General features: G+C 31.7%; 1 protein-coding gene across 1 annotated transcript in view; it reads left to right on the top strand.

Annotated features, from left to right (window-relative positions):
• LOC142324071 (uncharacterized) overlaps window positions 1–13,254 on the top strand; it is a 761,232-nt gene that overhangs the window by 20,390 nt on the left and 727,588 nt on the right. The window lies entirely within an intron of this gene.

The following is a 13,254-nucleotide window of genomic DNA, read 5'->3' on the forward strand; positions in this document are numbered from 1 at the left end:
AAATGTAATATTTTTTGGTTTATTTAATTCAATGATTGTAACTAAAGCGCGCGCTCATATCGTATTTAATTCGCGCGGGTGTGGTGGTACTAGCGGTGACGGCCGGCACCGACTAAACGAATGTAATTTCACAACTTACTAGAAGAAATATAACTTGTACCGTCGGCAGACTGATGTAGCCGCGAGGCTTAACGCACTAGGTACCGAGTCGACCGGGCGATCGTGTTCGAGACCCGGCCAGACCGATTTTTTTTTACACTTTAAATATTATTCATTTATTTAATTCCACCGCTCTCCTGTGAAGTTACAACATAGCAGGCGACTACAACAGCATTTTTTTTAGGGTTGGGGGACTTTACAAAACAGTTTTGCAAATATTGTAATTTTTTAATCGTTAACAAATACGCATAAGAAAAATATTACATTAATTAGGTGAAGTCTTGAGATACTGAGGGTGTCCTTGCTGTATAGCCTTACCCCCTTAACTTGTTAAGTTGAACATTTAATGGCATCAATGCCCCATATGGAAAAGTAATCTGACCAAGTTTAGTCAAAATCAGTCCTGTAGTTCTGGAGATATAAGGTGATTTAGAGGCCGACACCGAACACACACACACGCGCGCGCGCGTATAGTACATACAAACATTAACATTCCGGAAAATTTCCATTCGGGTGTTTGGGTTCCTTAGTGTCAAAACGTCAAGATCCGGTGAAAACCGCATATACCTAAATTGGATGTATTACAATACTTTCCCTTCTAGAACTATAGCTTCTTATATCGCTATCTAGACGGGAAAGTAAAAATAAAATATAAAAAATTGGCAAAACATAATTTTTTTCATTCTTTTCCGTTTTGTTTTAGAATTTTTTGTTAAAGTTATTTTTGTATCGATATATTGAAGTGTTTAAATTTTTATTTTTATGAATTTTCTTTTGGAGAAATTAGTACAATTGTTATCACAACTTGGTTTTTGATGAGATTTTTTCCGGGAAGTTAAATTTTTTTTTCTCATCGGTTGTAATAATGGGGCTTTGTGTATAATACAATCTCTGTTGAAATTAAATTTTGTTGTGTTGGTAATTTACAGACTGTCTTATTAATTAATCTATTGTGTAGTAATTTTTCTTTTTGCTAATGAATGCCTTTTATATGAAATGATTGTTGTTCAGTTTTCTATTGCGATTGATTATTGTATAGTTAATTTTAAATTATTTATCTGTTACGTTTATTGTCTACATATTATAGTTTTTTTTTATTTTCATCAGCTACTAAGGTCATTAGATATTACGGCGAAGCAGACTTGTTATTAATTTTTCAGACCCTGGCCTAGTGTTGAACCCGGGATCTCTGCGGTTTATCGGATAAACACGCTACCGTTTGTGCTAATGAGATTGTCTTTGAATATTTATTTATACTAAATTTATGCGTTTATTAATTTGAGATTAAATCCGATTTTCAAACCTTTTTTAAATCTTTATTTATTTATCTACTGCGTAAAATTACATTTACAAAAAATTATATCTTAGAATTGGTATTGCATAAAAAATAAAAAATGTACAAAATTAATGAATAATGAAGATTACATACGTGTACATAAACAAATGTTATACATGTGTTAAAAATTAAAAAAAAAAGTTAACTGATTTATGGGATTAGGTACCTCAAAAGAAAAAAACGGAGGTACGATCGCTTTATTATAAAAATAATATAATAATAAAAACCGACTTCAAGAAATAATAATATAATAATACTAAAAAAAAGTTACAAATAGTTATATATTTATTTATTGACTAAAGTAAAAATATTTACAACAAATAAATATTTTTGAAGTCGGTGCCAGCCAACACAAGTTAAAAAAAAAGAAAACCATGATCTGTATATAATACAAGTCCTACTTGAAACAATGCAAAATTGTTAATAGAAATTATACTACAATAAATTGAGATCTACAAAAATGTAATTTAAGAATAAAATACGACATATAAAAATATAACAATACTTTATTGATGCTTAGGTACATATATTGTTACCAAGTATATATGCCTTAGCGAACTCAAGATGAGGTATGATCGTGAGATACTCTCTTATATGCTCTTGAGATCTCATTTTACATGTGGAAATTCCATTTAGCCGTCTAGCGGTATTGTTTCTTGGCACAAGTGAGAATCTCACTTATTACAAGAAACCTGGGTAAAAATTTGGTTGCGATTGATCGGGTAGTTTTTTATTTATCCCGAACAAACAAAAACCTTTTCTTCTTCATATAATAGTGGATAACTTTATTTAAGTAAATCCAATTCTATTATTATGCATAGGCGTATCCAGAATTATCTCCAGGGGGGGAGGCAAAAGTAAGATAACTTTTTTGTTAAAAAATGGCTTTATTTGAGCATTTCAAAACGCTAAAAGTAATTAGTTGCAATGCTATTCGAACTTATCTAAATTTTATTTCAGCACTAGCCTGCGAGATTTTTGGCTAAATCTTGATAAAATGTCTTTCTCAAATTTATTTTTAGCTTTCAGAATCATCTTTTTATGCACACTCATCATACAAAGATTTTTTTATGTGATTTGTACATTGAAGTAAGTCTACACTTGTTGACTGAAGAGCATTTACCACCGGTTACAGGAGTGCCGAATATTTTGCTATGAGACAAACACTAACGCTGAATAGCAGCGCAATGCATTTGAAAAAACAACTTTTCTCGTTGCATTGTTACCATCTGTTAATAGTTTTTCTAGCATCATAACGATTTGCACATAATTTTTCTTGAACGTGGCGATACTTTTATATTTTTGAGACCAACGGGTTACAGAGCACTGGTATATTCGTATGCGTTTCCGACGAAGGGCCGATTTTCTGAAGAATCGTATTATTTCTTTTATTGTGGAGACCGTATTTGGATCATTATTTCGTTTAATTTTTTTACAACCAAGTTCAGTTTGTGACTAGCTCGGTGAAAGTACAACGCTCTCGTATAGATTTCTCGAATAATTTTCTGGACACACCATCCTTTCCTGCGATACTGGAATACCCACTTTTCTGGATCAAGGCCTACCTTTTCTACAGAGTTGTTAATTTCAGATGGTTCAGATTTTGCATTCATGTCAGTCAACTCCACAAAACCTAGAAATTCCTCACGAACCATCATCTTTTCTTCGTCAAAAAATTAACCCCTATGGGAAGTTGCTCTTCCCCTGATATATCACTGCTCTCATCTGCCAGGATACTGTAAGCATATGCTTTCTTTACGTCAGTAGTGATGTCTCTAATGACGTCGCCACATATACCGACCAGAATTAGATGGTAGCGAAGATCCACTTGACTTTTCACCAACATTCTGCTTCTATTTCTCTTCTCCGCCGCAATCACTTTCGCTGTTACTTTTATCTGGTTGCTTCCTCTTCTGTCTCCCTAAAAGAAAATAAATATCTACTACTATACTTCCCCAAAAAATTAAAACAACTAAGAATTTAAGCTTCTGAACGGACTCTCTACTAGAAACTTAAAGCTTAAAAATGTTTTTTATCGTCTCCATACAATAATTTTTCACAAAGTTACAGCGTTTTGAAAATCAATAAAAAATGTTATTTTCTCATGAAAAAATGTTCTTAACCTAAATATGAGTTGATGAGTTTCAAGACCATCTAATTGTCATTTTTTTCAAATTTACAAAAGTAAGTTTTTCATTTATACAAAAGGGTACCAGTGGAATAAGTAGAAAAAAAAACACAAAGAAACTGGTGGAATGGTTAAATCTAACAGGCTGTGGCTGTGTACAGAATGATATTAATGTGAACCACATTGTTCTGATTTGAAGTTAGAAATTTTTGTCATGATTGTGTTGTTTAACATAACTTTTGTAGTGATTGAACTTGATCACAACAAAAATTGGACTATTATGAATTTTGAACGATTCACTATTTATTAGCTGTCGAACTTTAATGTTTTTTTTTGTTTTTTTTTTATTAAGTGATGGTATTTATTAATAAGCCTTTAATATTGTGTACAAATTTTTTTTAATATTTGCAACTAGCAGAAGTAGCTTGTTGCAAGATCAACTATTTCAAAATTCAAAACCATTTAATTAAGCAAAACTGCTGCAAAAGTAGCCGATTACAATTTTCAGTCGTTATTTAAAATTACTGGAGTGCGGTATACTTATTATTTCCTTATTTAGAATTGTATAATTTTTCTTAAAATTTCAATAATAAAGACGACATCATAGTTACTATTATGACAAACAAAAAGACAGTCTTCGCCTTTCCTGAATGGTTTAGGTTGCTTTAATTAGATGGTTTTGCAGCTCATCGACTCAATTGAAAATAATGTAGATACATACGTTTCGTGCTAAAAATGTTTCAAATATCCATCCGTTTTGGATTGCTATTTTTACGGGATTGCGGTCCGATCTACCTCAAATGCGTCGACTCGCTCAACCGATTCACTCTTGCAGGTTTTTAAATAGGGAATAAAAGGTACTAAAAATTTCCCGCTAAATCCACCCTCGAACATTCTGTAATATTCGAGTTTTACCACAGACCATCCAGTCCTTGAAACGCCATTCCCCACTCGTTCAGCAGAGAGAGCTCCCGCCACGATTCAAACATGCTTTCTTACCGCGCAATACTATTATAACCTATTGATGTTGACCTATAGTTTTTCATTTGACTAAATGAGCCAGGGGGGTGCAAGCGCCTCACCCTGCCCCACCATGGTTACGCCTACGTTATTATGAATATTTCATTTCATTCATTCGAATTATTCTGTTCAAACTGTATTCACAGTTCATTAATTCATTTCATAAATGTTTTTGCTTCAACCGGGAAATCTCCACTACTACATATTTTAAATAATAATTAATATATGTATATATATATATATATTAATATAATAATAATAATTAATATTTTAAATAAATATATATGTATATTTTTTTCGAAGTTTTTCGAGATGAAATATATCTAAAAACCTTCTCGGTTATGTCAAGAAACATGGGTAAAAATTTGGTTGCGATTGATCGGGTAGTTTTTTTGTTTATCCCGAACAAACAAACCCCTTTTTCTCGTTATATAATATTATAAATTTAAAGCCTTACCAGTCTTTGACAGAATATTCCGACATGGCCGATGTGCATGATTAGGACCTTTTCCCGGAATATTCCGCCGTCAAATTTTTGTCCGGTTTTAATTCGTTCTCAGTCATAATATTCAGTCGTTTTACATATTTTTTTTTTTTAGTAGTACTCTGCAATGATAGATAACGCTAGTTGTTAGTTTTAATACAGTGTAAAGTGAGGAATTTTCATGTGTATTTGATAGTAATCAGCTTACCCGGCTATATAAGTTATTAGTAGTTGTTTAATTTTCCAAAAATAGTTATTTGTTGTAAATACTATTACTTCCACTTTAGTTAATAAATAAAAGTATAATTATTTGTAACTTTTTAGTACTATTATTTCTTGAAGTCGGGTTTTATTTAAATTTTTTATAAATTATTTGATAAAACCTCCACCTTTTGTACTGTCCGAGCGGTCGACTGCTAAGAGTGTTGAACCGTTCGATTTTTTTTTGTATTTTTCCTAAGATTATCATCGGATTTGGTTAAAATTTGTATGGGACCATTCCGAAATATATTCTTTCAATTAAAACAAATATCAAAATCGGTTTACTAATGTCGGAGATGTTGCGTAACATACCTTAACAAATCGTTTTTTTTTTGGTATTTTTCCTAAGATTATCTTCGGATTTGGTTAAAATTTATATGGGACCATTCCGAAAGTATACTCTTTGATGAAAAAAATTATCAAAATCGGTTTACTAATGAGGAGATATTACGTAAAATACCTTAAAAATTTGGTTTTTTGGTATTTTTTCTAAGAATAGCATCGGGTTTGGTTAAAATTTATATGGGTCAATTCCGAAAGTTTACCACTTTCGATTAAAAAAATTTTATCAAAATCGGTTGTCTAATATCGGAGATATTGCGTAACATACCTTAAAAAATCGTTTTTTTTTTTTGTATTTTTCCTAAGATTATCATCGGATTTGCTTAAAATCTATATGGGACCAATCCGAAAGTATACTCTTTCGATTAAAAAAAAAAATTATCAAAATCGGTTTGCTAATATCGGAGATATTGCAATGTATTATTAAAAGACTATACTATTAGATATAAAAATTCTATGATCGGTGGTTTTTCTTTAATTAAAAAAATTATAATTTACAACATATTTCCACATTAAAATAATTACTATTGTTCTCGTACCGTTTTTACTGTAATTCTAATTAATTCTAAGTTTTAAACATATTATTATTTTCGGTTCTGTCACCTGACCGCTATCTGTTAATGGAGTTCTAATTAACGAACGATATCGTAGTATGTAGATATCGGGGTACACCATAACTACATTATATTAACTCTTACGTACGAAAAAGGTTCGCCAATTACTCGTACCTGTTGATGCTGACCAAATAAAGTTATCCAAAACATTTCCGTAATTATCATTCGATTCGATCTACTGATCTTTATTTGCAATATAATATTGTTCGGCCGCTATTCTTGGCAACATAAACAAAACGTAAAATGTGGGTTGCATTGTATCGGATTGTCTTATTAGTAGGCCGACCGTAAAAGTGGGATTGAATATGTTTTATTGTGAAATTTACTTCAGTCTTTGTCCTTTAATAGTCTCTTTTTTATTATAAAGAATGTACTGTTGCAGAAATGTGCTCACCTGAACTGCGGTAGCTAAAAAAGTAATAATAATAACAATAAACTATAAAATATTATCTATACTTGTCAAATACAATACACAACTGTCTAAGAGTTCTATAAATAACCGTTACATTTTGTTTTGGATTTAACAAATTGAGCCGCCCAATAAAATAAAATTAATAAATCGAACTTAAAATAAAGTACAAAACGAAACTGTCGATCATTTTTTATTATGCAGAGTTTTAGAGAGCGCCAAAAACAATTTCTTTAATGAATAAGCTATATCATAACCGTTTTTTTAAGGACACTGGACATCATTGATTAATCATTGTTGTTAAGTTACTTACATTCTCACCAATGGTTTACGTATAAAAAGTTTTTTTTTTTTTGTCTTCAGTCATTTGACTGGTTTGATGCAGCTCTCCAAGATTCCCTATCTAGTGCTAGTCGTTTCATTTCAGTATACCCTCTACATCCTACATCCCTAACAATTTGTTTTCCATATTCCAAACGTGGCCTGCCTACACAATTTTTCCCTTCTACCTGTCCTTCCAAAATTAAAGCGACTATTCCAGGATGCCTTAGTATGTGGCCTATAAGTCTGTCTCTTCTTTTAACTATATTTTTCCAAATGCTTCTTTCTTCATCTATTTGCCGCAATACCTCTTCATTTGTCACTTTATCCACCCATCTGATTTTTAACATTCTCCTATAGCACCACATTTCAAAAGCTTCTAACCTTTTCTTCTCAGATACTCCGATTGTCCAAGTTTCACTTCCATATAAAGCGACGCTCCAAACATACACTTTCAAAAATCTTTTCCTGACATTTAAATTAATTTTTGATGTAAACAACTTATATTTCTTACTGAAGGCTCGTTTAGCTTGTGCTATTCGGCATTTTATATCGCTCCTGCTTCGTCCATCTTTAGTAAGTATAAAAAGTACACTTTTATTTTCCCCGTTATGGGTCTACTGTGCTCCGTTAGGGGATTAAGCAAATATCAACGTTTCAGCACTCTATTAGTCTAAAAAACACAAAAAATATAGAAATTTTGTTATGTGTCTTCGTACTTGCGTTAGTCTTTATTTTGATTATCTGGCTCACCATAGATTTTTCGAAAGTGGTTCAAAGCAATCTATAAAAATATACAGTCAAACATCTCTAATTCGAATCTCAAGAAACCAATACTTTTTTTCGATTTAGGGAATCTTTTATTTAGAGGTAAAAATAATGAAACTCAAAAATTGTACAGAAAAATGTCATAATTTAATAAAAATTTATGTTAATGTACTACAGTACTAAATTATGTTAGAAAAGACAAAATGTGTGTAGTATTAAGTAAAAAAATAAAAATTAAATACAGTACTTAAACTATTTCTTGAAAAAATTCTGTAATTTTTTTTAGTTTTCTTCTGGCAGATTTGAAAATCGAGTGCATTTTCAATCTTCACTAATGCACTAAATACACCATCTTCGACTTCGCTTGAACTTTTAAAGAACGTTCGAAGATTATTTATGGCCGATTTCGCTCTTTTGCTGTAATTGTAATTTCTACTTGTTCCGTTTCGTCTTCTTCATCGGAATCCTTATGAATGGTTGAATGTGACAGACGCGATGATATCATCGTCGGTTGGAACGGCAGTAACTGCAATATCATCATCAAAGTGTGCGAACAAATCAAATGAAATTTCGTTTATACTAATGTTAATTTTTACAAATTACACTCCATGCTTCTTCTGAAATTGAGAAAGAGTCTACAAATTCATCCTGATTTTTTCCGGATGAAAATCCACAAGTTTTGAAGCAATTAACATTGTTTCTGGGCAGACATTCCTCCACGCTTTGTCAGCGAAGGAATAAGACCGGATATTACTCATTATACAGTGGCAACGTACACGTAGTTTTGTTATCGACTTCTCCGGCGACCGGCGACGGAAATAAACAAGTCGGAAGTTGATTAACATTAGGCATACAGTACCGGATAAAATTCATAGTCCACAGTAACGATCGCTATACACTATTAGACTGAATTTACTGCTTTCTATGCTTCTTTGGAATTCGTGTACAGTATGTAAATTCTTTATTGAAAACGTTTAAAAAAACGTTTTCATCAAAGAAATGATTTGTATAACTAGTCCATGAAATTTTCGAATAAAGGAGGCGATTTAAAGTAGATTTTTCAAGGGGAAAAGTAAGTATTCGATTTAAGGAGTTATTCGAATTAAGGAGGTTCGATTTAGGGAGATATGACTGTATATATCGATGGTATTAAATTTTACATAAAATTAAAATAACAGGCAACGGTAGTTTTCGTCATTTTTAATCTTTATTTCTGTATAGTGATCGTTGAAAATTGAGGTTTAGTAAGATGATTGTACTTATTAAGTTAATTCTAAAATTTTAAGTCGATCGAAATTAGGTGTTAGGGGATATTCAACATTATTTTAAAACAGTTTGCCTCATGCCTTGAAAATTCTTTGACCAAAAAATATGAAATTTGGCACAAGTATTTGGGTGTATATATCCACCTTCGACCTTATTTTTGACCCCCGTCGGACGAGAAGGCGTAACGGTACCCCTTATATATATATACTTTTTTTAAATACTCTTTAATTTTGTTTTAAACTTGTTGACGAACATTGCAGCAAATCTGGCCGACTTATTGAAATGTACTTATTTACTCCAATAAGTAAATTTTTAAACCGCATAAAACAAGGGTTCTGAATAAAACCCGTACGTAACTTCAGTTTTCACGATTGAAAATCCTACTTTATCTAGTATTAATGTAGACGACTTGGGAACACTTTTAAAAAGTCTGTCCAATAGGATCCGACTTAATAATTTAAACGTTTTAAAATTTCTGTTACTTTATATGTTTTTCAAGTTGTGGTTGTGTATTAAAAATGTTATTTGAGGTAGCTGTCGAGTAAGGTGATCAAATAGAATCCAATCTTTTTTTTTTACAATTTACTCTAATCGAAGTACAATGTTGATCATAAAACATCATTTATTTTAAGTTCAGTCCGGGCTAAATATTTTTTTAATAAGACTTTTCATTTTTACTTCCTTGTACGAAGTAAAGGAAGTATTGTGATCACGAAATATTTCGGTTTTCAGATTTCAACGGAAATATTCATTTTCACCATCCCTGAATCCATTTTGACTAGTTTCGGCGTGACGTCCGTACGTACGTATGTATCTCGTTTAACTCAAAAACTATTAGCCTTAGGATGTTTAAATTTTGGATTTAGAACTGTTGTAACATCTAGTTGTGCACCTCCCCTTTTGATTGCAATCGACTGGACTAAAAGCATCCAAAAAAGCCCAAAATCCCCAAATATTTGGATTTTGAACTTTTTTTAACTGCAGTAATCAGCCCTCATCGAGAGCTTTTCAACGATATGTCATAAGTGGTAGTTATTTTCATCGGTTCCAGAGTTATAGCCAAATAAACTTTTAATGAATATTTGGATCTTACAAGGGGAAGGCACATCGGTTCGAATCCGACTTAATTTTCTTTTTCTTACATTTTTTTAAAATTGAAACATATTGATTTATTAACATCGGATTGTAAACAAATTATTTTTTTTAACTTATATATATTGATTTATTAATAATGATTTACCTCTAATTGTAAAAAAAATGTGTATATGTAATTTAATAGGCGTATAAGGAAGTCATATGCTGACCACATCAAATTTTTTTCACAATTATACCTTTAATACAGCGTAATTTTTAAAATAAAAAGATCACCCAAAAAATTTAACTGAAAATTTGGTTTCTCCCAATTGTATTCTAAGCTTCCCGTAATAAGATTATTAATATTAGTAAACGCTACGGGTGTATTTGAAATAAAAATCTGTCGAGGGCAAAGTCTGGAGTTATGTGACCTTCTCTTTCTATTTTATAAATTTTTTTGTACTAAGATGTCCGATGGAAAAAAAATAAAAGATAGGCTTTCGAATATCAACGTAAGATTAAATAATTTCCTGAGAAAGGCAAGACCCTGTTGTACAGAAGCAGAAGAAACGTTGGGTCAGATTCAAAACGTTTAGAGTAAATATAAAATACAATATTAGAATATATATAAGTGGAATATTACTTTCTTTCTTTTTCCTGTTTAGCCTCCGGTAACTACCGTTTAGATAATTCTTCAGAGGATAAATGAGGATGATATGATGTATGAGTGTAAATAGTGTAAATGAAGTGTAGTCTTGTACATTCTCAGTTCGACCGTTCCTGAGATGTGTGGTTAATTGAAACCCAACCACCAAAGAACACCGGTATCCACGATCTAGTATTCAAATCCGTGTAAAAATAACTGGCTTTACTAGGACTTGAACGCTGTAACTCTCGACTTCCAAATCAGCTGATTTAGGAAGACGCGTTAACCACTAGACCAACCCGGTGGGTTAACAAGTGGAATATTACTAAATAGCAAATATCTAACGTATAACCAACCTCTAAGAGACAAACTGGAACTTGTGTGTGACGTCAAAAGCGGGTAACAAATCCAAGTGTTGGTGGTTTGTTAAGTAAATTTCTCCATCGCATCTCTCTATCATCCCTCTTATTAGAAAAAGAGCAGTGACCATTGTGAAATGGAAATATTTATTACGCGTTAAAAATTCATTACACGTTATGCCTGATAGTAAAATTTAATTAATATTAGTGAATGCTTTTGAGAGAACTTTATTATAAACAGATTAAATGTCAAAATAATCGTGTTAAAACAACAGCCTGGTCAGATATATTTATTAATTATAAAAACGGTTGTTTTATAACTTAAAAATAAATAACTTAAAATAAAACATTACTTCCGTAATAATTTTTAATTGTTGAAACCTCAATAAATGATTATTTATTTTTATTATCTTTTTTAAGTAATGTTTATTAGCTAAAGTCTAAAGAATTTTATTCAAAATAGAATGTTTAGTGATGATTTTCGCTGTAACTTTATTTAAAATCATATTCTGTGCATTCTGTTGGAGATATGAATGGTTTAAAAATTAACGCTGACGTTATTTTTAACTTTCATTAGGAAAATCTTTTATGTTTATTGTTGAGAATAAAGGTTTAAATTTGTATGACAAATTTTTATTTAAATATCTCATTCCGTTCTTGAGACGTAAACTGTTGATAAAAAGATCAAACCAAAACAAAGTATTTAGGAAGGTATGTTCCTAAGAAACGTTTTTTTGCTTATTTTTAAACAAACTATCCACTAAAGATTATCCTTGTATTTCAAGGTGATGTGTTGATTATATGTAAATTTCGTTTTTTACGTTTCTTCATTTATGCTCTTTTCATAGTTTCTTAGTACAAGCTGTAAATTTGTATAAAAGTAAACTGCTAGCCTTGTTTTATTTTATTGACAAATTGAAGGAACTGAGAATTAATTGGAAATGTAGCAGTATTGATTCGTTTTTCGCTTGAGGAAATCGTTTGGATTAAGTCCAAAATACGGTTGTGAATGTAGGTTACGAGGGGATGCGTGGATTCTTTTTTTTTTTTTTAAAGTTACATAAACAACCCGTCAAGCTTAGATGTTATTAACGTATTTTGAATATACTTGAATAATTTTTTGATGAAAAACATAAAGACTTTTCGGATTAATCCGTGTGTGATCGACACTAAAATCAATTTATTGATTATAATACATGTATATCAAAAATAGTTACCCGATTTAAAACAGATATATTTCTTAATATAAATGTGTTACGATTTCAAGAGAAATTATACACATTCAAAACTGTTTAAAATTTCACTTACCGAGTTATAACCATCTGCTGCACGGATAACATCAAAACGATAGCCAAATTCTTTCGCAACGCGTTGCAAACAGTCTTCTGTGGCGGGGTCCATCTTGCTGAAAAATGAGTTCTTGAGCATCTTCATTTTGTTATGAAAAAAAGTCCACTCCTGCAGCATCTCAAGGTAAGAATGCCTTGTTACTGTTTCCTTCAAAAAAGAAAGGGCCACACATTTTTGTAAACAATGGCGCACAAAAACGTTAACTTTTGTTGAATCTCGCTCCTGATGTACAGTCTTGTGCGGATTCTCGAGTTCCCGAATGGGAACATTGTGACGTAAAACTTTACCGCTTAACTGAAATGTTGCTCCTTGACTAAAATTTACCGCGTCTTCCATGTCAGCTAAGAGCATATCACAGAAATCTTTAGTTTTCTTTTGTCACTTAGCATGAAGAGTATCGGTAGAAATGGGTATGGCCTAAAATGCAAGCGTCGTCTTAACACCACAAATACCGCGAAACAGTCGTATGAGGATCATAAATTCTCGGCTAGCGCGACGAGTGGACTTATTCGGGCTTCGCTGAAAAGCATCTTGAAATCGTTGTACGTTTTCCTTTGAAGGGACGGTTACCCTGGACACTTCCCCGTACATAAACGTTCCGATTCTTCAAATTACTTTTGACAGCCAAATGCACTTAGTCGGTGATTGATCAATCGAAAGATCTTGAAACGTGTCGAAACATACGCTGAATCGTTATTACGAACTCTGTCTTGCTAA

This window comes from Lycorma delicatula, chromosome 4 (assembly GCF_047948215.1).
Source record: "Lycorma delicatula isolate Av1 chromosome 4, ASM4794821v1, whole genome shotgun sequence".
Lineage (NCBI taxonomy): Eukaryota > Metazoa > Arthropoda > Insecta > Hemiptera > Fulgoridae > Lycorma > Lycorma delicatula.